The following is a 27,552-nucleotide window of genomic DNA, read 5'->3' as shown; positions in this document are numbered from 1 at the left end:
TGCCCGCAGAGAATGCTCCAAAAAGATGGATCTCATCTGGAAATATCTGTAAAAGATCAACAGAGTAGACGACAAGAGTAATTACATCATCGCCATCATGAAACGATAAAAAGATTAAAAGGTAGTGGAGCGCCTACAATATGAGGAAGTACTATATGTGACCTCCCGCTACATCAAAGCCCGAAGACTCAAGCAGCTCGACGGGCACCACCTCACAAGCCAAAGACTATCCGATTGTTATGCAGTTCTTACCTTACAACTAAGTTCTCGTTCGTTCCACTCATTTTTCAATGAGGAATTTAGAATTAATCACAATTTGGCTCGACTGCATGCTTACAACAACTGATCATTCATGCATTTCAAAAAAAGACCGTGCCCTTCTTAGGGACTCATCACAGGAATTGCGCCTCCCGATGGACCAACCATGCTTTTCAGTGCGAGAGGGTAAACCAATTCCCCAACACCTACATGGGTAGCTCTCTAAGACGGGAGGATAAACTCTACACTCTGAATATCCAGACGTGGATAAGCTTGGTTGCTCTAGTATAACTAGATGCACGAAGGCTTGTACCGGGTGTTGATACATAAAATCGGAGGGGTCTTGGAACAACGTAAATTCGACCGTGAATCTGCAAGAAAGTAAAGAACACAAGATGTATCGTGGTTCACCCCAATGTTTGGGCTACGTCCACACTGATGTTGATATTGTTTCACTCTGGATGATGAATATACAAGAAGGCTAGAGGCAGTGTGCTCTCTAGCCTATTTTCTATGTGCTCTCTTCCCATGGCCTAAGATTTTGGCCTCTCCAAATGAGGAGAGTGAGGAGTCCTTTTATAAAATAAGGGTTCCTCACTTATTACATATTTGCCCATTCATTTATTATATAATTACATTTGAGTCCCCCGAGTATTTATATGAGGTCTAAATACGGAGGTCCTAAGTATGGTACAAACAGTAGTCCCCCAAGTCTTCAGTCAAGAGAGTCTTTTGGATGAAGACTTGAAATTCAGTCCATATGTAGGCCGAAGTAACTAGATGTCATCTAGAACTGATACTCGATATGAGGTGGTGCTCAATCTGAAATGTTGCTCAACTAGAAGTAGCATATGTTGCGAGGCTGCTCGGTTTGTGGCTTATGTTGCCTCAGTTGGCTCGGCTTGTACCGTTGAATTTGAGGGAGTCATTTTTATAGAATAAGGGCTCGTTCCTCAATACATGAATGATGGGCTAGAGTTGATGCTCACGGCGAGACGGTTATTCAGCAGGCGGCGATGCTCTCTAATGATGATGAGGGAGTCCCTTTTATAGAATAAGGGCTAACTCCTTAATACATAAGTGATGGGTTAGAAGTGATGCTCGCGACGAGGCGGTTGCTCAGTAGGCGGCGATGCTCTCTAATGATGGTGAGGGAGTCATTTTTATAGAATAAGGGCTCGCTCCTCAATACATGAATAATGGGTTAAGTCCCCCGAGTATTTTTCATAAGGTCCAGTTGCGGAAGCCCAATATATGGTACATAGTGTAGTCATTCAAGTCTTCAGTCAATAGAGTCTGTTGGCTGGAGACTTCAAATTGAATCCATGTATGGGCCGAAGTGGCTGTTGTTCGGAGGCAGTATTTGTATACCCTACACTGAAGCTTTGTAAGTGAAGCTTTGCAAGTGAAGCTTTGAAGCTGGATCTTTTGTAAATGAAGCTTTTGAAGCTGGAGCTCTCGAAGCTGGAGCTCTATAAATGAAGCTTTTGAAGCTGATTGACATGAGTGATGATCATGAATGTTGACATGAGTGATACTCATGAATGTTGACATGAATGATGGTCATGAATGTTTATGTAGGATTGACATGAGTGATGCTCATGAATATTTATGTATGATTGACATGAGTGATGCTCATGTATAATTTTGGAGTACTAGACGTACTTTTGATCACCTAGTTGGTGATAATAGTGGCAGGATGCCGAATAATTTTTGGAGTACTGGATGTACTTTTGATCACCTGGTTGGTGATAATAGCGGCAGGCTGCCGAATAATTTTGGAGTGCTGGACGTACTTTTGATTAGCTGGTTAGTGATAATAGCAGCAGGCTGCCGAATAATTTTTTGTAGTACTGGACGTACTTTTGATCACCTGGTTGGTGATAATAGCGGCAGGCTGCCGAATAATTTTAGAGTACTGAACGAACTTTTGATCTCCTGGTTGGTGATAATAATGGCAGGCTGCCGAATAATTTTTTGTGGTACTGAACGTACTTTTGATCACCTGGTTGGTGATAATTGAGGGCCTGGCTCTTTTGGGCATATGGGCATTCGCCCTCCACATAACATTCCAGCCCATTATTTTGGACTTGCCGTTTTTTATTTATTTATTTATTTATTTTTATGATTACCCTCTGATGGGGTTATACAGATGTCTCCGAAAGATAAGAAAAATAAATCACATCATTCAAAAATAAATTCGACCCTCTGCTCAATGGGTCACGCCCATAATTTCCTTTTTTGCATGCCATCACCGCTGTAATTATGTCTGCTTCTTTTTATCTTCTTTTGTTTTCTGCTTTTGCTTTCTGCTTTTACTTTCTGCTTTTACTTTCTGCTTTCTTTCTGCTTTATGCTTTTGTTTCCCACTCCATTTCCAGACATCATTTTGCTTTTTCTTTTCTCTTTCCAATGCGCCTCTCTCTCTGTCTCTGTCTCTACGCAGTTGTCCATTTGTAAAAAGCATCTTTGGAGGTCATCACTCATGAGCTCCGCAACCACTTCTTTGGGGGTCATCAACCCACTTGTGCTTGCATGCAGCTGATCTAAACCCATTTCGTCCTCAACGGTGGGTAGATTACGAGAAAGAAAGGTAGATTACGAGAAATTGGTTAATCCCCACTGGTAAATTGAATAAAACCAGGAATAAAGAAGAAGAGACGGACAAGAAAGACTAGGAATGCAGCCCATATACCATATTCACCCTTAATCCATGAGATGACGGTATCCGGCATTTGTAGAAGAAATAAGGGAACAAGAAATGATTTCTGAACAACAGTCATTTTTGCAAGGAATAGAACCGTAGTAGAAATGGTGGAGATAAACTGGAGGGTGTTGACAGAGAGAGGTGTAGCGTAAGTGTAACACATCGCACCCGATCCCCTCATCTTACCCTTCATCACCACGAACTCCTTCTTTCCACTAATTGAAACTCTGAGAGGGTTACGGTGGAGTGAGCTCAGACGAAGACAAGAAAGCTTGGCCGACCTCGATTGAAAGGCAGAGAATTTGGAGGTGGTAGCGCCGCTGCTGCCAACACTGTAGAGAGAGACAGTTGGTGGTGAAGTGGAGGAGAGTGAGATCAATGGATTTGTAAGAAGAAGAAGCAGCAGTATGCTCAGAGGCCTGAATGTTCTTCTTCTCCAACTGAGCTGCTGGCTTTGGCGACAGAGGAACAGAAGAAACCTCATTCTTGGCTAATGGAGAACTCAAGCCTGCTACTTTACCCACATCAACCTCAAATCCATTAGTCATGGTAAAAGCCCATTTCTCAGAACACCCATCAATGGCGTCAGATAATACCCTTTTAGCCCCTGACACAGGGTTCTTTTGAGGGTTTGGAGAAAACCCAGTTGGCTTGTTCTTATTCCTCTGGTCTTTTGAACAATATCTGGAGTCTGGCCACATTAGGCTAATCTCAGAGAACCAGCTAGGAATAACAGCGGAGACAGAATCTGACTCCTTGCCACCGTCAGCCTCCATGGACACGGCTGAAGTAGCAGCTTCCGCGCCATTTTCTTCTTCCTCCCTGGGCCTCTTCACGGGCAAATCAGCGGACCCCACCACAATCTCATCCGCCATAGCCAAACGTACCAAAGGAATGAACCAACGAAACTTAAGGAGGCGATATGAATGAGCGAGCCGCCAGCGAGCGAGTTTCCAAACAGTTTAAGGACACTTTGAGACAGAGGGTGTGGTAGAGAGAGAAAGCAGAGTGACAGAGAGTAAGGTAGAGAGAGAAATAATAAATAAGAGATGGGGGGTTGAAGTTGGAGGTTTAAAGTGTGTATGACAGTTTAGCTAGTGGTTCTTGGAGGAGAATGAAGCAGACCGGAGGTACTGATTCTGCTTCTCAAAGAAAATGGTGGGACGTTTTTCGGTGTATTTTGGGTTTTTTGCAGATTCACAGTGCAGGTGAAAAAATGAAAGAGAACCGACATAGCTTTTCGTGTGGATTCCCACAAACGACGCCAAATGTTGATGCACAAAACCGGAGGGGTCTTGAAACAACGTAAATCCGACCATGAATCTGCAAGAAAGTAAAGAACATAAGATGTATCGTGGTTCACCCCAATGTTTGGGCTACGTCCACACTGATGTTGATATTGTTTCACTCTGAATGATGAATATACAAGAATGATAGGGGCAGTGTGCTCTCTAGCCTACTTTATGTGCTCTCTCTGCGCTTGATCCTTCGCCCTTTGGCCCAACCCACCTACTTATCTCAAAAGGGGCACCTTCTTTCAAGGAAATAGGGTAGCAGATCGTCTGCTATTTAAGATTCCAATTCAAAGTTGGTAAGCTGCTACCAAACCGGATTCTCACCTGCTTTAAGGTCCCACATTGACTCTCCAATCGGATATCTCTTTTCGGCTTAGTCGTGCAATTAGTTGTGATAAGAGGAAGTCCCCGGATCTACCATATCTAGTTCCAATGTAAGCTGGTGAAATGCTACCTTCAATACAACTGACCAGGGCAATCCCGCCTCATCGGGTGCTTATTGGGATGCCACATCGCTTAAGATTTTGGCCTCTCCAAATGAGGAAAGTGAGGAGTCCTTTTATAGAATAAGGGCTCCTCACTTATTACATATTTGCCCCTTTATTTATTACATAATTACATTTGAGTCCCCCGAGTATTTATATGAGGTCTAAATACAGAGGCCCTAAGTATGGTACAAACACCGGGATTCCTAGAAGTAGCCATAATGGTCTTTTTCAAGGCTTAGCTAATTGAAGGGTTTTGGGTCTCTTGGCCTAATCCGCTGGGAACCGGGCCCTAAAGACGGAAGGGGCACATTACGCAGTACGCCCTACAGACGGCTGCCCTGGAACCCTAAAGCTGCTACCGAGAGCACTAAGGTAGCCTATGGTTTCCGGAAGACTGCCTACGGCTTGCCCTTTGAGCAGTAAAACCACGCTCGACTTATACAACCGCACATTCTTATGAAAGGTTAAACAAGTTAGCGTGCATATATGAAGCTTTATCCACTGCCGACATGCTACATAGTGGATAAGCTTTACCTCTGCCAAGCGCAGAACAACCTACACCAAGTTCTAAAGGGTTGTGATACTTGTTACGCAACCTACGGAATTGGAGAAAGCCAAGGTTAGCAGCCTAGTGGTTACGCAGACTTGTCTACTTCTGTAAGTAAGGCATCAGGCTGCCAACCCTATGGCTAACAACTTTGCAAAATTTTACACCAACACCTACGGCTGCATAGGCTACGCGAGCTTGTCTGCTTATAGAAAAGTAGCACACCTACCACTGGTCTATAAAGTCTAAAGGTTAGGGCATGAACAAAAGAAGTGAAGATGAAGAAAAGCAAAGGAAACATGTTTATAAACAACTAGTAAAGGCCTAAGGAGTTCAAGCAAAACAAGAGCTACAAGGAAAAACAAAGAAAATCCTAAAGGCTACCTAAAAGACTACAATTCAGCAGCTTGGACATCCCACGAGTACTTGATCGCCACACCTTCAGCATGCACGACATTCTTAGCAGTGGCATCATCTAGCGCTTCACCCTCGGCTGCCCTAGCCTGGGCATCAACTTCTTCAACTACGTCACCAATGGAAACCTCAAAAGTAAAAGCAAACAAACGCAGACGCACTGCAGCTTATCCACTTCCTTCTTTAGACTTTCGTTGATCTTCAGTACACCTTGAAGTTCCAACACTTGGGGTTCAAGCCTATCGACGATTCTCTTGAAGTGCATCACTTGATTATAAGTAGCAATCAACTCTTCATCCTTTGCATAAGCAGCGAGACGAAGCTCAGAAACTGCAAACTCGAGATCTTGAATCTGAGCTGCAGAGAAGTGGGGGGCAGAAATATTAGACCCCTTTAAAGCAACGAGCTCAGAATCCAGCCTCTTGATCTCCTCGGTCGAGGAATAAGCTTCAGCTGCCATAGTCTTCGCAACCTCCTTGGCAACTTTGCTATATCTGCATCATAGCAAACATAGCAGTCGTTCTATATTGGGTTGTATGCTTCGCAAAGGAATTTAGGCAAACAAACATTTCTAAACTCCATAAACAAACTTGGCACAAACATCCATGTCTTCAAGCAGACCTAGTTTCAAGAGCACACAGATCTCAGCAGCCTCCCCAGAAGCAGGCTTAGTGGATTTCTCACAGCTACCCATGCGAGCAGTCAATTCCTTCCTAGCAGGCGAATCAATCTCAGCAGCAAAGGGAGTGGGCCTTAGCGTTACTTTAGTAGCAAAGTCCACCTTATCGCTCTTCCTAATAGCAAGCCTCTTCAAAGGTGAACTAGACTTGGCTCCCAACGGACGTCTTGGTACAGACTTCGGAACTGGGGACATAATATGACATTTACGCTGAGCAATATTATCAACAATTGTACAAGCCATTCTCGACATGGCAGGCGTCACATACTTAGATCTAGCAGCCTCATTTTTTTCCCATTGGAAGAAGTCATGTCAATCACAGGACTCTCGGTAGCAGGCGGACCCTCACAATTAGTAGAGGAAGTTTTCAGTTTTCTCAACCGGAATCTCTTGAGCAGGCGGAGAAAATCTTTTCTTTCCACCTTCATTCATAATAAGCTCCACAACAGCGTTCAGACGAGCCAATGCATCCGCCTCAATCCTCTTTACCTTCTCTCTTGGGAGAAGCCCACCTTTCTCCTGGCGAAGAAAACTAAGCAGTTAATGCCATTCACTGTACTCAACAGGGAAGCTCAACCCATACTGGCTTTTCCCTTATTTTTTCTCTCAGATCAGCAGGCAGAAGGCCTGCATGCCCAGCATTTTAGTAGCCCATGAGGCCCACGACCTTTTCATTTATCTCAATTGCCGGCCTGGCCTGCGTTATGACCAAAAGCCCAAAGGACAAGAACCATGCGATTGCATAGCACTGCACCTCAGCACCTCAATCCGCAACCCCAGCCGTGCAAGCTGCCCTTGGCACTAGCCAAGCCAAGCGACCCAAGCAGTGGTCCCTGCTACAACACCTCATTGGTCCATGTCGAGCCAACTCCTGGCCCTACCAGCCAACGTGCCGCACCATCCCGACAGCTGCCCCGAGACAGCCCTATCCAAGAAGAAGACAAGGAAAATTAAATTTTTCTTACTTCGGTGCGGCGCGGAGAAGACGAAGAAAGCAACAAAAGATGATCCTTTGCACGAGCAAGATGTAGAAGATTGCTAGAACAGGGGGAACAAATATTCTCTAAGCTTTCTCTCTCTTGTAGGATAGAATAAATCGCTCTCCAAAGTTGGTTTAATAATCCACTTAAGGTGGACTTAAATAGGCTTTGAGAGAAATTTATTTCCCTTTTCTAGAAAGATCTAATTTCCAATTAAATAGGGAATTTACATCAAAATAGGAAGCAATCCTATGTTTCCTAAAGCAAGAGATCTCTACACCTGCTGCCTTTTCCTGCAAGCAGGCCAACAGGTGTGGGTGCATTTGTGGAGCCAAAAATAATCACAAGACGACATGTGGATTTTTGGGTAAAAATGACAAAATTACCCTTGAGGCACATCAGATTTCCTACGTACGAGCAGTGGACAATCATCCCTCAATCAAGTCAAAAGTGCCCAAAAAAGGTAACAAATTCAAAATTATTTCATCCATCCTCATCTTATATTCCCTACAAGGTAATTATTCCATAGCCTTCAAAACATTCCATATAAATTGAGTTAATTGGCCACTTAATGGATTAATTACCTAATTAATCCATTAATTGCCAAATAAATCACCCATTACACTAAAAAATTACCCAAAAGGCCGGCCACTCTCTCTCCCAAGAGGGCCGGCCATGCTCTAAATATTGAACCCCATTTTCTCTAAAAACCTAGGTCCACACTCTTGCAAAACTCCAAAAACTCTCTAAACACTTTTCTCTCTAAATTCTAACTTTGGCATTGAAGGTTCTTCGACCAAAGCCCCCTCCCATTCATCGTGGGTGCGTGAGACTTTTGGCCTTAACCAAAGGTGTTAATTGTTTTATAGGTGCAATTTTGTCCAAGATCAAGGAGGAAGAAATTTGCATCCACATTGTACTCTCTTTCAGTTGCATTGTGTAATCAAGGAATTGAATTTCATGTGGATGGCGTTCTTCATTTTTCTGTTGCTATGGAGATTTTGATAGACTTTACATATATAGGTGGTGACTATGTAGGTGGAAATATTGCACATAACCTAGCTATGAAAGCAGGAGTTGAGAGCTTGCATTGTGGTGTGAAAATTTTGGGTGCGTATTTGTCCCTTTTATTTTTTTAGTTCTAAGCCAATTGGGGGAGAACCCAAAGGTGAAAACTCTAAAAAGACTATGCCTTATATGATTTGGGACATTTATGTGTCCATCGGCTCCCAGAGGTATTGACAATCCAATGGTGAATCCGGTGGGTGAGGGTGCACCAAGCTTTACTGGACTTGCGTGCTTTCGGCTGCTCGTGTGTTTTGCTAAAAAATGATGTGTTGAGGGATCGAGGTGTTTGGTACTACAATTTGGTGAAGGAAAGTGGGTGGAAAGGAGAAGTGGAGCTATTTGTAGTGGAAGAAGAGGATCATTGCTTTTATTTCTAGCTCGAGACCGAGACTGAGAATATTAAGAAAATGTTTAAACACTTGGCTTCTTTTCTTGTTTAATTAATAATTATCTTGCTAAGTTTCCTCATGAAAGTATGAAACAGAGAAAGACTGTCTTTGGTTCTACAAATAAATAAATAAATAAAACTAAATATGTTCCTTGTTAGCATGCATGAAGTATCCTAACTCCCTTTTTTGATCAAAGTAAAATAAAAAGTGACCAAATTCTGGTCCTAATTCTTTATGAAATATTATTGAAGCGAGCAGATTCTTTCAATCCTAACTGCTCAATCAAGAATTCAACTTAATTCTGGAGGCGACATTTTTTTTTTCATTGGTAGGGTTTAGAAATAGGACTTCGAATTGCCTAATCTCAATGGACCAAAAATTCCAGCAAAAAAAAAAATCCAGCGAATTGAGTTATCCTTTAGGGTGGCAAAAGAAAACCATAGACCATTAGTGCAGTTCCACTGTGGGCTATTGTCGGTGGACTGGCATTCGAACATGGGCATATAGCCTGAAGGACTTGGTCCAGCGTATTTTGGCGATGGAGCCCGAGCGGGCCCGAAGGAAAGGTCCGGCACGAGTTGCCAGCCCGAGAGCCCGAAGGCAACATGACATGGGATGACATCAGGGCGACGTCAGCCACAATATAAAATTAATAAAAATATATAATATTAATAAAAAAAGTAAAATTAAAAAAATTAAAAAAATTGTAAAACCCAGCAAGCTTCGAACTCAACGGCTCTTGCCGGAGTTCATTGCCGAGACTAATGAACACCCATAGACAAATGGTAGAGATCCAATCCCTCATCTATCGCAACTGCCGCCGCACCCCACACCGCCTTCGTCCCCATGCACTCGCGATCCCCCTCCTTTCACTGGCATGCCCAGATCGCACAATTTGGGATTTGTTTTTTAGAGAGAGAGAGAGAGAGAGAGAGATGGAGAGTTTGGTTAGGGAGCGGGGAAGATCGGGATCGTTGATGGAGGCTAAGGTGGGTGGGATGGTGAAGATGGGGGAAGAGAGGTGGCGGTGGGGTGGTGAAGATGGAGGAAGAAAGGCGAGGAGGGTTTGGGTGCGTTGGGGGGGGGACACGGGTTGAAAATATGGGTGTGGGTGTTTATTTTGGTTTTTTGTTTTTTTTAATATTTAATTAATTATTTTTTTAATAGAAATTGGTACAACGAGACCGATTAAAAATCCTATCCAAAATTATAAATAAAATTATTTTGTATTATTTAAAAAAAAAACTAATATTTTATTGTCTATTGCCAGAGCTATTTAGTGTAGGGATGAAGATGCAAAAGGCAATTACTGTTCACTGGGTGGATAGCATAGTGGATAGCCCTATGGGGCCTTAGAAACGGTGGAACTACTCTTAGGGTATTTTTGTTTGGAAGAAACGAGAAATTTGGAGTGGTTTTAAGAGAGGTTACCCGCCACCGCAAACACTGCTGGTGCGAATTTGTCTTTTTCTCCCGCTCTTATGCATTAACTTGCTTCATTGACCTTGTACAGTGTTTTTTTCACACCGTCGATCCGATGTGTCACCCACATAATATTTGAGGGACTAATTTTTTCTTCATTATTATTGCTAATCTCGATTTTCTTTGTGTAAAATTATAAATAGTTTACACATGGTTGGAGATGCGAGATCGTTTTTTTTTTTTGTTCAAAGTTTGAATGGGTTGTGGTGATGGAGAAATGAGGAGATGGAAATGGAGGTGGTTGCTCAATCGGGTGGGAAGGGAAGAAGAAGATGAACAACTTCTTTTTTTAATAAAATATTATTCTCAAAGTAATAATTAAATTTTTTTTTCTTAATTTGTTTTTGTCCACATGGTCTTCTTCTTGTCCTAAGTGTTTAATGATTTATAATTTTTTATATAATTATAAAGTTTTTCTTTATTAGTTTCAAGTAATTAATAAGGGTAAATTACTAAATTTATAAGCAAAATTTTGACTCAAGAAGTTATATGGAAGAGAATTAAAGCCTAAGGAGGTCTTTGTATAATGTCTCAAACGTGAGGGGTTTTGTGAAACCTCGATAAACCTCAAGAGTGTTAGTGTACTTACCAAGGTCAAAACATTATAAATAGGTCATCTTGGTCTTAGCTTTGTTATTAGTTCATATTATTATGTCAGGAGGATTATTTGAATTTGAATACAAAATGGCCAACTCGACGCCTATGAACATCTCTAGAGAAGATGTATTAAAACTGACACATATACATGCAACAGTACAAAATGGTAGCAAACTTCCCAACATTGCCTTTAGTTTCTTACATGGAATTGGGTCAATTGAAGGCAAACCTTTTGGCATCAAATTCGGACAGTTGCTATAAAATTGATTTAATAATGTTTTAATAGGTGTGATGCAATTTATAACAAATGTTGATATGTGTTCTTAGTATTTGATTGATTGTCTTAATAATTGAACCCACAAAAAAATGCAAAAAAAATTATAGAATGACATTTTTATTTAACATATCAGGTTGAGCAAAAAATTCTACAAATATTAAATTACCACATAAGCCATCAAATATTGTTTTAGTATTTTACATTTGACATTTCTTTTGAAAGGATGTTCTAAGAAACTGACGCAACCACATCTGCCTAAACGAATGTCTTTGGTGCACCTGCTGCAATATAAAAAATTTAGAAGGAAGAAGAAGTTTGAGGGGTTAAAGTGCCCACAATGTTTGAATTGAAAATGGAAGAACATGATTATGTTTGAATGATGAAGTGTCAAAGAAGGCATCTCCTTTTATTAGCCCGGATAATGCACTTCCAGTTACCACAAAAAAAAAAAGGCATCCTTTTTTATTAGCTCACACTTCAGTTCCAAACTTTTTATAGATAGGAAATTTTATTTGAACCATATAACCTTTCTTTACACCTACTTAAATTTTAAATGTGAATTGTCTTTTTTACACTATTGCATAATTACCATCAAGTACATGATAAAATTAACAATAAAACTAACATTTATCAATAAACCCACACCCATCACCTAGCCACATGGGTTTGATTCACACTTCATGTTCTGAGAAATAATTACCATCCAAAAAGAGGAAAAAACAGAGTTTTGTCTAAAGAAGTTTGAGAAATATTTTATGTACCTTTTACCTAAGGAGGAGGATTCTCTACCCTCCTAATCTCTCTACCCTTCCATCCCCTCCTATTTGAACGGTCACGGTTAAGCCACGTCAACATCTTATATTGATTTCTTTTATAGAGATAATAAGACAATAATCAATGTGTGAGAGGAGAGGAGGGAAGGAGATGGGAATAGGAGAGTAGAGAATCCTCCTCCTTTATGTAAGTCTCTCCAATGTCTTCCAGCACCAAAGAAATAGCCTCAGAGTTCCTTCCTATGATCAGAATCTACAAAGATGGCTCGGTGGAACGCCTTTTGGGCTCTCCATACGTGCCCCCATCTCCAACTCAAAACCCGCATACTGGTGTCTCCTCCAAAGATATCACCATCTCAGAGAACCCCAATATCTCCGCTCACCAAACCTCCCTCAAAACCAAACCCAAAAGCGTCCCATCTTGGTCTATGATATAGGAATTTTTACCACATGTAAAAGTAGGGATAAAAACACTTAAAAATACTTGTAAGAGTACAAGGTTGTCGTAGTATAGTAGCTCAAGTAAGGTCGTTCTCCACAGTGATTGAATGAATAATTTATGTTAAAACCAAATCTTAATTAATTATTTAAAAACAAAGTTTGGAAGAGGTTGGTTTTATGACCTAAAATATTAAAAACGAATTTAATTAAAAATAATTAAATAAAATTGAGAAAGTAAAGAAAACAAAAGAAAATAGTTTTGAAAATAAATTTGAGCACTAGAGTTCCGCCATCACCTTAACAATCCTACGTGATTCTTCCAATTACTTATGACTTACAAATGCATATTTGAAGGTTAGGTTTTCCTACAGTATATCCTACTTGGAACCTCCAACATAGAACGTATATCTAACATGCAACCCGTTCATGGCATCCAGATCGAATGTGAACATGCAAGACTCATTAAGTTTTGTGAAAACCTTTTGAAAAACCATATAATCCTTAAGACGTCTGTTTATACCATATTTAGGGCCTCCATATTTAGATCTCGTACAAATACTTGGGGGACTTAAATGTAATTATGTAATAAAGGAAGGGGCAAATATGTAATAAGTGATGAGCCCTTATTCTATAAAATGACTCATCACCCTCACAATTAGGGGAGACCAATTCTGAAGGCCCCTTCATCCTCTCAAAGCTCTCACATTACAAAGCTCTCCCTCTCCTTTCAGAAATACAATATCAGTGTGGACGTAGCCCAAACCTTGGGGTGAACCACGATACATCTTGTATTATTTACTTTTTTGTAGATTCACGGTCGGATTTACGTTGTTCCAAGACCCCTCCGGTTTTGTGCATCAACATTTGGCGCCATCTGTGGGAATCGATACGAAAAGTTGTGTCGGTTATCTTTCATTTTTTTACCTCCACCGTGAATCTGCAAAAATCACAAAAAACCCATAAACAGAAAAGATCCAAATCTCAAACACTCATCAGCTCTCTCTCTCCCCCCATGTTCTCAATCATAATTTGCAAGTCCTCTGCTTTTGCAAAAAAAAAATCCAAAACCCATTAGTTTTCATCCATTTGAATTCGAAATCTCCCCCTCCATGGCTCCAAGAAAGCTTCTTGATTTCTGGGTCGTCGTCTTCTTCCTCATAGCCCTCTTCCTCCACCATGGCTCCGTCGAGAACGTCAACTTCTACTTCCCCTATTTCAACTTCTGAAACCTTACCTTCCAACGACCCGCAAAACGGCAGTAAAACCAAAACCGAAGCCTCCGAATCTCTCTCCGAGTCCGTTAAATCCCAAGAAATCGACATCGACAACGACGACGATGACCCGCCTCCCAAGAAGCAAAAGCAGCTATCTTCCCTCACTGCGGAGCCCTTTCCCGACCAAGATCAAACCCCACTGCCCCTGCCCATCTCCAACGGAATCGCTATCGCCGCCGCCCCAACGGCCGCCGATTCGAAGAAATCGAAGAAGAACAACAATGTGTAGGTCACTAAGTCGACCCGCAAGGGGAAAAAGAAGAGCAAGGGCAATAACAACAACCATAATGCCCCCGGGGACGACACCGTGTTGATCATTCCAGTCACGCGGTTCCTTGACAAAACTGACGGGAGTAAGGTGCATAAGGATTTGAGGGAGAAGTATGGGGAGGAAGGGTATAAGGAAGGTGATGTTATTGGGCTTTATATAAATTTGCCCGATAGGGGCTCGAATGCCCCAAAGCTTCCCCATTTGGTTTGGTACAAGGGTCAGTGGTACGCTTGTGCCCCTGATATGAAGAATGATCCTCCGAAAGTAGTGCCTGGAGCTTGCATGATGTACCGTAAAATGTGGTTTGTGGCCTGGTAGTTCAGCAATGCTTGGGAAGGCACTGCTGAAAAATGAAAAGTCATATACACAGGAATCTGCACCTGATCCTCTCTTCTCACCATTTATCTGCAATATATATTTTCCAGACCCTACAAGTATCCCCAAAGATGTTTGTTCCGATATCAATTCCCCTGTCACTTGTGGCCTAAAAAGGTGGGTTGATGACCTCCAAAGAAGTAGTTGCGGAGCTCATGAGTAATGACCTTCAAAGATGCTTTTTACAAATGGACAGTAGCGCAGAGACAAAGCAAAAGAGAGAGGCGCAGTGGGAAAGCAAAAGCAAGCAAAAGATACCTTACAAAACAACATGGTTGGACAGAGAATGAGCGGGGAGGAGAGCAAAAGCAAGGAATAAACATCCACCAGAATTATTATCTGTCGGAGACATCTGTATAAACCCCATTAGAGGGTAAAAAAAAAAAGGCAAAGCCCAAAATAAATGGGATGGCATGTTGTGTGGAGGGCGAAGGCCTATATGCCCAAAATAGCACCAACCAGGTGACCAAAAGTACACCCAGTACTCCAAAAAATTATTCGACACCTCGCCGCTATTATCACCAACTAGGTGACCAAAAGTACGCCCAGTACTCCAAAATTATTCGACACCTGCCGCTATTACCACCAACCAAGTGATCAAAAGTACGCCCAGTACTCCAAAATTATTCGGCAACCTGCCGCTATTACCACCAACCAGGTGATTAAAAGTACGCCCAGTACTCAAAATTATACATGAGCACTACTCATGTCAATTATACATAAATATTCATGAGCATCACTCATATCAATCATACATAAACATTTATGAACATCAATCATGTCAACATTCATGAGCATCACTCATGTCAACATCCATGAGCATCACTCATGTCAACATCCATGAACATCACTCATGTCAATCAACATAAACATTCATGAGCATCACTCATGTCAATCAGCTTCGAAAGCTTCATTTACAGAGCTCTAGCTTCAAAAATTTCATTTACAAAAGCTCTAGCTTCAAAAGCTTCATTTACAGAGCTTCAGCTTCAAAGCTTCACTTGCAAAGCTTCACCTACAAAGCTTCACCTACAAAGCTTCAATGCAGGGTATACAAATACCGCCTCTGAACAACTGCCACTTCGACCCATACATGGATTCAATTTGAAGTCTCCAACCAACATACTCTATTGACCAAAGACTTGGGGGACTACATTATACACCATATATTGGGCCTCAACTAGGCCTAAAAAAAACACTTGGGGGACTTACCCCATTATTTATGTATTGAGGAGCGAGCCCTTATTTTATAAAAGGGACTCCCTCACCATCATTAGAGAGCATCGTCGCCAGCTGAGCAACCGCCTCGTCGTGAGCATCAACTCTAGCCCATCATTTATGTATTGAGGAGCGAGCCCTTATTCTATAAAAGGGACTTCCTCACCTTCGACGCCACAAGCCGAGCCAACCAGGGTAACATAAGCCACAAACCGAGCAACCTCGTAACATGTGCTACTTCTAGTTGAGCATCATTTCAGATTGGGCACCGCCTTATATCGAGTATCAGTTCTATACGACATCTAGTTACTTCGGCCCACACATGGACTGAATTTCAAGTCTCCAGCCAAAAGACTCTCTCGACTGAAGACTTTGAGGACTACTGTTTATACCATACTTAGGGCCTCCATATTTAGACCTCGTATAAATACTCGGGGGACTTAAATGTAATTATGTAATAAAGGAAGGGGCAAATATGTAATAAGTGAGGATCCTTTATTCTATAAAAGGACTTCTCACCCTCACAATTAGGGGATGCCATTTCTTAGGCCACACCCTCACCCTTTCAAAGCTCTCACTCTGATAGAAAAGCTCCCTCTGCTCTCCCCCTCTCAATCTCTTCAACATCTCAGAGAAATACAATATCAGTGTGGACGTAGCCCAAACCTTGGGGTGAACCACGATACATCTTGTGTTATTTACATTTCTTGCAGATCCACGGTCAGATTTACGTTGTTCCAAGACCTCTGGTTTTGTGCATCAACAACGTCCATCTTAAGAAGTTACACATATTAACCACAAGAAGCCAGCGCCAATTTCAGAGACAACCCTCCGCCAAAATTGCATTAAATTACTTTTCTAAATATTCTAATGGTGGCCAATTATCATTAAGACAATTAGATGGTTTAAACCGGTGATTAATAATTCAAAACCTGCATGCATAAATTCATAAGCAAATTGACATAAACTACATATTCTTGCTAAGTCTCGTGACCTCGCCCTAGCAAGCGAAACTAGTTACTAACAACCATAAAACAAAATATTATTAAAAACATGGATAGAAAACATCTTGAAAATAAATTTGAATCGTCAAAGGCTTTCTAAAGTGTGCGTACGTTCTCCCCCTCTTCCTCTAATGGCTAAAAAGCCTTATTAATACAACTACAAAATAAAATCCTTACTAGAAAATGTTTTAGAATAAAACTAGGAAACATAATAAAATAATAAAACAGAAAATAAAAGGTTTCCTATTTGAACTAAAATTCGGAGTTATCAGAAAATTAGTCTTTTGACTGACCCTACAAATGTCTCTTTTGAAAGCTGAAGACGTCCCTTACAAATCCTCAGATGGAATCTTCCTCAAAATATGTCATCTTGACCTCCAAAATGCCCAAAACATCTAGAAATGTCAATCTGGGAAAGCTGCGCCCTGGGCCTTCATTTCTTTGCCACAGTCAAACGGCTTAGTAGAAAAATCTGGAATTTTGATACAATCATCTTGAAAGACTCACGAACATCCTTCAATTGGAATCACTCCAAAATTCATCCGTTTGATAACTTTTTGCTCCAGAGGAAATCAAATATCCTACATTGAAAATAGGGTTAAACTCAGTTTACTACCCTCAAGTTTCATGGTTTTCAACATTTAGTACATCAAGTTTTTTTCGTCCCATAGTCATACCTAAAGTGTTAATTTTGGGACAGTCTCATACATCCGTTAGTCAATCTGTTAACTCTGCCGTTAAATGATGACATGGCGCCCACGTGGACAATGACTGGGCGCCACGTGTCATTAAAAAAAACTATTAAAATAATTAATTAAATAAAGTAAAAAAAAATAAAAAAATCTGCAGATCCCCTTTGTCTTCCCCACCCCGACCCCCCTCCCTTCTCCCTCTGCACATCCGCACATCCATCCTTCCCACTTCTCCCCAGATCCCCTGAATTCATCGGCATTTCAGCAAACAGCTGCAAACCAACACACAACACAAAGCCAAAATTAACCAAACCATCATTCAATTTTCCACGCATAAAAACAAATCTTTCCACATTTGCTACATTGTAAGCCAATAAAACACAATCGAAAAGGGCAAAAACGAACCTCTTCATCGTCGGGCTTGCAAACAGTCTTATCGATTTCCCTGGTGTTCTCAATCGCCTACGGGATCTTCTTCGCCGGCTGCTACAAAGCGCAATTAACAACACTAATTAGCTAATCAATCCTTTGTCTTCCCCACCCCGACCCCCATCCCTTCTCCCTCTGCACTTCCACACCCCCTACCACCCTATCCCAACGCGCCGCCTCAAAGACCACGAATCTATGGAAACAGCTTCTTCCACTCCTTCCCTGTCCTCCCATTTACACCTGCTCCAATTTTCCATTTCAATAACCCACAAAAATCATAAAAACACACCCACAAAACTTATAAAAACAGAGAAACAGAGAGATAGAGAAAGAGAGAGACCGCTGGGATTGACGACGAAAACGAGGTCGCGGTGGCGAGCGGAGGAAGACCCATTTTGCAGAATGGAGCGGTCAGCGCACAGATCAGGACCTTTGGGGAGCTCGGCTCTCACAGCCCATGGTGTCGCCATTGAAACTCTCATTCTTCTCACAGCCCATGGTTTCGGTTTTGGTTCTGTCTGTGGAGGGGATGGAGAAGACGAAGGGGGTGGAGGGAATGGAGAAGACGAAGGGGGTGGAGGGGTGGAGAGGTGGAACCGTGGAGGGTCTTCCAGAAGGAAAAAGGGGTTCCAGTGGGGAAGACAAAAGGGGAAGGAAAAAAGGGGGGTTTTGGTTTTTTTATGTTTTTTTTTTTTAAGTACTTTATTTAATTAAAATTTTAATTATTTTAATTTTTAAATTTTTTTTAATGACAATTGGCGCCCAATCATTGTCCACATGAGTGCCACGTCATCATTTAACGGCAGAGTTAATAGTTTGACTAACGGATGTATGAGACTGTCCCAAAATTAACACTTTAGGTATGACTCTGGGACGAAAAAAACTTGATGTACTAAATGTTGAAAACCACGACACTTGAGGGTAGTAAACTGAGTTTAACCCTTGAAAATATATAAGAAAGTATCAAAATTCTATCAAAATAACCAATAAATTATAACTAAGAATAGGGTAAAATATATAGTATAATATGGACTCATCAGTCTACTTGCATGGCGGTGGGTTTTGCATTGAATATGCCTTCCCATTTCTTGACAACGGTTATCTCAATCGCTTGGTCTTGGAAGCAAGAGCCCTAGCTATCTCTGTTGAGTATAGACTTGCGCCGAAGAACCCACTTCCTATTGCTTATGAAGATTGTTGGGATGCTCTTCGATGGGTTTCTTCCCACTCAAGCAACAAAGATACAGACAATAACAAAGAGTAATGGTTAGTCAGGTTTGGAGATTTTGATAGACTTTACATTGGTGGTGATAGTGCAGGTGGAAATATTGCACATAATATGGCTATCAAGGTAGGAGTTGAGAGCTTGTGTGGTGGTGTCAAAATTTTGGTTGCATTTTTGTCCCACCCTTATTTTTGGAGTTCCAAGCCAATTCGGTCAGAGCCTAGAGGTGAAGACTTTGAGAAAACTTTACCTTATTTGGTTTGGGACCTTGTTTATCCATCAGCTCCCGGAGGGATTGACAATCCGATGTTGAATCCGGCGGGTGATAGTGAACAGAGACTAGCTGGACTTGCATGCTCTTAGCTGCTTGTGTGTGTTGCTAGAAAAATGAGTTGAGAGATCGAGGTGTTTAGTATTACGATTTGGTGAAGGAAAGTGGGTGGAAAGGAGAAGTGGAGCTGTTTGAAGTGGAATGAGAGGATCATTGCTATCGTATCTTGTGTGAGACTGAGACTGAGAATGTTAAGAAAATGATCAAATGCTTGGCTTCTTTTCTTGTCTAGTAACTATCATATCAAGATAGTTTGTTTTTTGTTTTAAAAAGAAATGGACCAACTGGTGGCTTCGCCACGACACTCTACATTTCTGGTGGCCTGAAAAACTCATAGAGACATATTAAAGTAGTTTATTGGATAAACGGATACTTCTTGTTTTAATTGATCAAACTTGTCTTTCAAGGGGGCTTTGGCTTCACTTAATTCACATTCTGCAGAATGTGATCCAAGTGGTCGTTTGTTAACCATTTTTTCAGTTTTCATCTTTTTGAAACCTAAAAACTGGAATCTTATTTGGTAACCAATTTTAGTTTTCAAAAGAATTAAAACTAAAAAGCAAAAGGTGAAAAATAACAAATGTAATTACCAAAGGAGAGTTGGGATCGAGGTGTTTGGTATTACAAAAGAGAGTTGGGGGAAAGGAGAAGTGGAGCTGTTTGAAGTTAAAGGAGAGGATTGCTTTCATTTCCAACTTGAGATGGATCCTGAGAATGAGAATGTTGAGAAAGAGTTCAACCGCTTGGTTTCTTTTCTTGTCTAGTTAATTTATAGGGAAGTGTTATTGGTACTCCAAAAATCTCATTCTACACTCCAAACTTTCTATATTAGGAAAGAAAAATACACTTGTAAGGAGTGTGGAATGAGATTTTTGGAGTGCTTATAACAATTCCCAATTTATATCATGCTAGTAATTAGTTTCATCACAAAGCCGGGAATGACTGTCTTTTGATTCTATAAATAAATAAATGCATATTTGTTGATTTGTCCCCTAAACTTGTATGAAGCTGCCAATTCTCCATGAACTTTAATTTTAGCCAATTACCTTCTTGAACTTTTATAATTAGCCAATTTCTCCCTCGAACTTTAATTTTAGCCGATTACCCCCCTAAACTTTTATAAATAGCCAATTTCTCCCTACATTAGATTTTAAAAATTTACATCCAATTTTCCATCCATCTTGATCACATAAACAAAACAACATATGACAACTATATGAGGGCAAAAATGATGAAAAATTGGATGGATGAAAAATTGAATGAAAATTTTTAAAATCTAATGCCAAGGGAGGAATTGGCTATTTATAAAAGTTCAGGAGGTAATCGGCTAAAATTAAAGTTCGAGGGGGAAATTGGCTAATTTAAAAAGTTCAAGGGGTAATCGGCTAAAATTAAAGTGTATGGGAGAAATTGGCAGCTACATACAAGTTCAGGGGACAAATCAACAAATATCTCATAAATAAATAAAACCAAATAAGAATTATGTACATCGTATCAATCATCTCATCTTGTTAGCATGCGTTAATTATATACATCATATCAACCATCTTGTCATCCCTTCTCCTCTCATCAATGTGAGATTCATTATGTTTACCCTAAAAACTACCAAACATACATGCCGTGCAAGCCGAATAGCTAATGAGCTAACTACATCCTTCAGTTAAAGGTGGGCCAACTTGTCAATCGATCTTGGTCGGTGAGTAAATGAATATTTTGGTGGTGTTGGACGTGCTTCTGACTTGTGATCTGAGCCATTGCGGTTGAGGAAGGAACTCGTCTCGTCTCGGCTTTCAATGTACGGAACACTAAGTAACACCTCAACTCGCCGAGAGGCTAATGAGACCTCTTCCAACAAGGACTCAAAAACTTTTTGCTGACCGAGACTTGGATAAATAACCAAATGAACCAGAATCAGTGTTGTTTATCCAAACTGAAGGTGCTCCTTAATCACCTGATTCTACAACTCCAGTGTTGTTTATCCAAATTAAAGGTGTCGCCAGTTGCCTCTACAGTGTTGTTTATCCAAACTGAAGGTGTCACCGATTTCCTCCACTATGCTATTTATCCAAACTGAATGTGTGTTGGTGGAGTTAGGGATGTTAGTGTTTTTCTCAAAAGTTTGAGAGGGTTTCACGTAGAGCGAGAATTTGCGCAACGCGTTTTTTGGGTTGAGTTGAAAAGCTTTAAATGTTGCGGACCTTCTTCTATTTTTTGGAGTGATTTTCATCTGGTGCCGAAGTAGAGTCCTACTCAAATTGTATTTCCTTGACATTCCCTAACCCAGACTACTAGACAAACTTGATCTCTTTGTGAAGTTCGGTCACTCCAACTGGACTTTGATGTGAAAAATAAGTTAACACACAAAATTAAACCCTCTTTTTATCAATTGTAGCAAAGTATGTAAGTAGGGATCGTTCTAAACCGGGGATTAGGGGGGATTGCTAAACACTTGAAAACTGACTTAGAAATGTAAAAACAAAGTTTAAAACACCAGATTAGACTCAAAGAATGCAAAACTCACGTTTAAAATACTAAAATAAACCAATAACTCAAAACAGCAACTAAAAGACTCAAAACTGCCTTAAAAACACTTTCTGGGCAGTTTTGAACACAAAGCACCAATTTGGACGAATTTGGGTTTTAACTTGTACCAAAACACTTAAAAACATAAACCAACACACTTTCTAACTAATCTAGGACTTCAAAATAAATGGGGAATTGATTTGGACGAAAATGAACTAAATGGACAGATTGCAAGGAAAACAGATTGTAATAGAAACAGATTGTACACAAAGTTATGAATAATCAATGGATGATGGAATGGCTAAGGGGTTCTTCTCCACATATGAAATATATGCAACCTAAATCAATTTTCAGTTATCAATTTAATAAGTTATGAATCTCGACACTCCAAGTTAATTAGGTCCGCTTAAATTAACCTTCAGATTTCCCTAGAATCATTGAATTGGATGAATATGCATCGCAAACAAATTATTCCCAACAAGTTCTTTATATGAACAACATGATAAAGACACAAGTTAGAATCATTACGTTCTTTGGAAGTCATAAGCATCGACAAGGCATTCATAACTATGAAAAGCATGATACTCTTGCCAGGAATCTACTTAACACGATCGTGACTAGCGACCTTCACTACTTACGAATATAAATTCATAACGATTAGGTGAAACAAACTTATATCCTAGCATCAAATTCAAGCATGCAAATTAAGCGTGCACTCTCAACCAACATACAAGAATAAGTTCTAAATCAAACGGTTAAGCAAATTGTATTCACGACTTATACAACGATAACTGAAAGTAATCAACTTATTTCACATATATAATCATGGTTTTGAATCCACCCTTAGCCAAAACGAAATTAGCCAATCATACTTAAAGCAAAACAAAGATTACATGAATTAGACATTAAAATCCAAAGAAAGAAAACACCTAGAATGCTCCAACTTGGCAGCAAGTGCATCCAAGATTCCTCATTTCCCTTGCTTGTGGCAGATTGGTTTGTGGACAGGTTTTGGGTAGTTCTATGGTGCAGAAAGGTTTATGGTGAGTGTAGAGGAGTGTTTGATGGTGGAAGGGTGGTGGAGAACTTCGGCAAAAATGGTGGAAGAAGGTGGAGTGGCTGTGATATTTTCTGGGCACTAGAATGGTGTTTTTGGGGTGTTTTGCTGCCTAGGGTGAGTATGGACGAATTTCTGTGATGAATGGTGAATATGAGAGTGTGAACCATTTGCCAAGGGGTGTAAACATGTATATATAGGCCCCAAAAACCCTAGAGAATCAGATTGGGCAGTGGGGAAAATGCACAGCAAGGAGGGTGAATTTGTGGTGTGCAATGGTCCAAGGATGAAAATGGAGCAATGATGCAAAGTATGGAGGGTAAAATGGAGTGGTATTTCAACTAGGGAGCATGAATGATTGTGTTCATTGCATGGAAATGAAAAGGGGAGGTGAAATGTTTCAGAAATTAGTCAAAGGTGCAGCAACATGTGTTGCACACAGCATTGGATCCCAAATGTGGATGATGGAGCATCAATTGGTGCATGGAATGGTTGTGAAAGTTGTGTGAAATCTGATGGGTGAAGGGAACAAGAGGTATGCAGCAATTGAGTGTGATAATTGAGTGAATTGAGGCATGAAATCAGAAATGTTTTAGGGGACAAGGATGATTAAGCATGCATGGGAATCCAAAGGGAATGCTATGTGGTTACACGGCAAGGAGTAGGTGTTCTTTTGTGGCTGAATTCTTGATCCTTTGTACATTAATTCTTCACATTCTTAGCCTCTTTAATTCTTCAATTTCGTCCAAACCTTGGTTCCAAATATGTGACATGCATTCCAAGCTCCATTTTGCTCCAAAATGCATCTTCTTGCCTACTTTGTCCTTAAAATCTGAAAACACACGAAAATGACTTTAAACACTAAAATAACTAAAGAGACACGACATAAATGCACAAGAACAAGCCAACTAAGTCGCATAAATATGCTCCTATCAGACTTAAGTCTGAACCTAGTTCTTTCTTCATAATTAATTCATTCCTGGTTTTGATTAGGCTAGGCTTTTATCCAAAAGACCATCATTGAAGTTAGAGGTTTTTCCACTGTGGGCCGAGCCCAAAATCATACTCGACCCAAATCCATTATTTTGGGTCCAAACGCATTCTCAACAAACATCTCATTTCCTCTTATACCCAACCAAATTGTCGCCCATTCACTCGAAATACAAGGGCTTTCTTATCTAGAGTTTTGTTGAAAGTTCTACTCTATAAAAAAAAAATTTGCTTAGATTTTTATATTTATGTTCGTTGGTACAACTCGAATGATTATAAAATTCATTAGAGGGGAATGTCTCTTTTGTGAACAAAGACATTTTTTTTAGTATCATTTAAGAAAAAGTTTCCAAACTAGGTGGGTATGAAAATTATTTTCTTTCTTTTCCATCACTTTGACATGTAGAAAACAAATATTGTGACATTTCTCATTTCTTACACAATTTTCAAATCAATTGTTTTTCCTATACCGCAACAGACGATTCCAACATTTATAGTAAAAAATAACAGTCACAATAAGTATTTTGAAGCCAGAAGTCTTTCATTTTTTATTTTAACTTTGATTTTTCTTGTTCTTTATTCCCCATCTAGATAATAAGAATAGTCACAACTCTCAAACGGATGATTCCAACATTCACTATGTTTCTTTAAAGTAGAATTGACCATTTGTTTTTTGGGTAATGTTAGGAAGACTAAATTTGTAAACAAAATTTGTAAACTAAATGATGTATCACCAATAGGAATCAACATGTTTATCAACGTTTAAATAATAATCAAATCCTTAACTTACATGTCATTTAGTTTATACAATTTTATTTACAAATTTAGTCTCCCTAGCATTACCCTTGTTTTTTACTTTCTATTCACACAAACTGATAAGGAAAAGAAAATTAGTTTAACTAAAGCATCAATTGCTTTGGCTTTGCAATCTATTGCTTTGAAGTAAAGGAACTTTTTCTCTTCTTTATCTGTAACTCAAATCAATTGCTTTGAATGAAACACACACACAAAAAATAAAAAATTCAATTCAATTGTCAGTTTTTTATTTTATAGATATTATATTAAAGTGTGATTGTATAAATCTTAGATAGATTTGGTTACTAATTATTCTTTCTTTACTATGATTGTATTTACTTGGACAATAAGTATTCCCCTCCTCTTTACTACTATAAATAAAGGCATTGTAGGGGGAATAATACATCTCATACACAAATTCCTACACTTTCTCCTCTCTTTCTTGCCACACCCTCCCTTTCCCTTGTTAGATAAATTGTCCACAACAGTTTTGACTTTAGTCATCTATTTTCGTCATTTAATTAGTTTTTATTTTGTTAACAATCAATAGTATTTACAGACTAATTATTTTTTATTTATAAAGGTTTTGCCCTCTCATTTGCATTTGTTGATGCTGACAAAAAGGCTAATTGGATTTAGTTTTTTATGAATAACTTGCTAAAGCAAACCCATAGACTCCTGTATGCCTTTAGTAACCAAAGCGAAATTTGAAATATAACGAACAGGGTTATTTCCTGGTACGTTTTGAAAACATGAAAGAGTTATTTTGCTGACCATTAATTCCATACTCCACTTTATGTCTCTCAAATTGTAACTGGTGAAATAGAAAAATAAAGGTCAGTTCATGAATTTTTTTTTTTTTTATCAAAAAGATTAGTACATGATTGACATTCTAAAATTCAAATGTTTCTTATCCTTTAGGACATGTATTCAGCGTTTTGAAATTTTGGGGAACAAGTTAGCAACAATTTAGGACATTTTTTAGTCGTGAAGAAGTTTGGAATTATGGAATACTAGTATTTAGAATTAACTATCTAAAACTCCCAACTTTTTAGTGTTATTTTAAATTGGTATCAATTTTTTTAAATATTTCAAACAAGTATCTAACCTATTGAAAAAGTCATATCCATTGAGTCCCAGTTGTTGTAGGTATCATTTACTGAATAATCATAGAGGCCATAGAGAGAGGGGTGAGGCAATAGTAGAGAGAAAAAAGAGATTGATGTGTAATTGTGAGATGTGTTCTATTTCACCTCATTGTGTCTTTATTTATAATAGTATAGGATAGGTAAAATCCTTACCCTTTTAGGATTACAACTCTTAATAGCAGAGGGGGCGTTGAGGGTGCGCACAAGGCCCCAAATTTGAAGGGGCCCCCAAAAATTTTGTCACCTAATATTTATATGTAATAATATTCTATATTTAAAATTGCTTTTGTTATGAAATAATGTTCTATATTCAAAAATTGATTTTGCTAGCACTTTAAAATCTCATCTTACATTATAAGCGTAATTTTTTTTTCTTTCTAAATACAAAAAGTTAGAGTACAATAAGATATTTTGAGTGCCAATAATACACCATAAAAGACTGTATTTTTTTCAATATTATTATATAATAATGTTACATATTCAAGTGAAACTTTAAAGTTAGAGTTTTTGAAGTTTGTTTTCTTGTTTGGTTGTTTAAGATTGAACTACTTTTGATTATTTAGTGAACATTATATTTGTAGCTCTGTTTACTTATTATTAATGACATTTTTAAACTTGCAATCAGTGAGTGCTAAACTTTGTTTTGATTTAACTAATTATTTTCTAGCGTCAATACATTGTCCTACATTTTTTAAAGACTTATCTTAAGGAGGGGCGCTTTTATAAATTTCGCACAGGGCCCCCAAAATCTCAGAGACGGCCCTGCTTAATAGTTAATCAACTCCTAATAGAAATATAAAAGATATACCTAGATCTACTAGGATTTACAAAATCACATTCCTAATCTAATAGGACTGCAACACCAGTTAATTTTTTCGTTAAATGTATGTGGCAACAATGAATCCCACTTATTTTCTTGGACACTATAATAATAATGAAAAATAACTTCAAAAAAGACATGTAGATGAAAAAATAAAAATAAATAAACAAATCCACGAATAAAATGGAAAACAAAAATGAGGATCGGAAAATCTCCAAACAAAGAAGAGGGTTATGAATTCAGATAGGGTTTTAAAGAGCTTGTTTCTACTCATGTAATTTCCTCATTCTCCGATTTTCGACTAGTAAAGCTTCCCGTTCTTCTTTTTGCTCCATGACCTTCTTCTTGATGTTGGCAGCTTGAGTTGTAGGTGGAGTTTCTGGCTGTGCGCTGGGTTTGGAGGAGATGGCCAAAAGGGGGTGATGGTGATCGTTACTTGGCGGAGTCATGCTTCCATGACCTTCTATTAATGTTAGAAACAAAGTAAGCCCAGTTAATTTAATAGAAATTTAATTGAGGCTTAATAGAAGTGACATTTTCAATAGGTTAGGTACTTGTTTTGAATGTTTAAAAAGGTAGAGACCAATTTAAAATGACACTAAAAGGTTGGAAGAATTTAGATACTCCTAGTATTTACTTTGATTAATGGAGTTGCAAGTCTTGTAATTTTGATAAAAAGAAAATATCAATTAGGATGTGGCCCCTTATTGTAGCAAGAAAGTTCAATTAAATCTCTAGAAGCACTAGACGTTTAGTCTAAAAAACTCAAAAACCAGGGTCTCTATGTCAAAACGCCTCCTTAAAATGCTTAATAAATTTTTGTAATAGTATTATCACTTATCTATTTGATTTGATGAATATGAAAAGAGTGTTTGATGACTTTTTTCGAGTGTGAATAACAACAATTACCTAAAACAAAATGCAAAAAGTTTCAAGGGTGAGAGTGCCAGAGTTATTTGACTAGACGAAGAGACGTGGTTGCTACTTTGTTTGCTGTTAGCCTGT

The 27,552-nt window shown here is 39.2% G+C and overlaps 1 pseudogene; it reads left to right on the top strand.

Moving 5' to 3' along the window:
* The first annotated feature begins 12,154 nt into the window (after positions 1-12,154).
* LOC126595279 (2-hydroxyisoflavanone dehydratase-like) lies at positions 12,155-19,446 on the top strand (annotated as a pseudogene).
* The last annotated feature ends 8,106 nt before the right edge of the window (positions 19,447-27,552 follow it).

This window comes from Malus sylvestris, chromosome 13 (genome assembly GCF_916048215.2).
Source record: "Malus sylvestris chromosome 13, drMalSylv7.2, whole genome shotgun sequence".
In the NCBI taxonomy this organism is placed as follows: Eukaryota; Viridiplantae; Streptophyta; class Magnoliopsida; order Rosales; family Rosaceae; genus Malus; species Malus sylvestris.
Note: the sequence above shows the minus strand (reverse complement) of the source record. Positions and strands in the feature narration are given on the sequence as shown.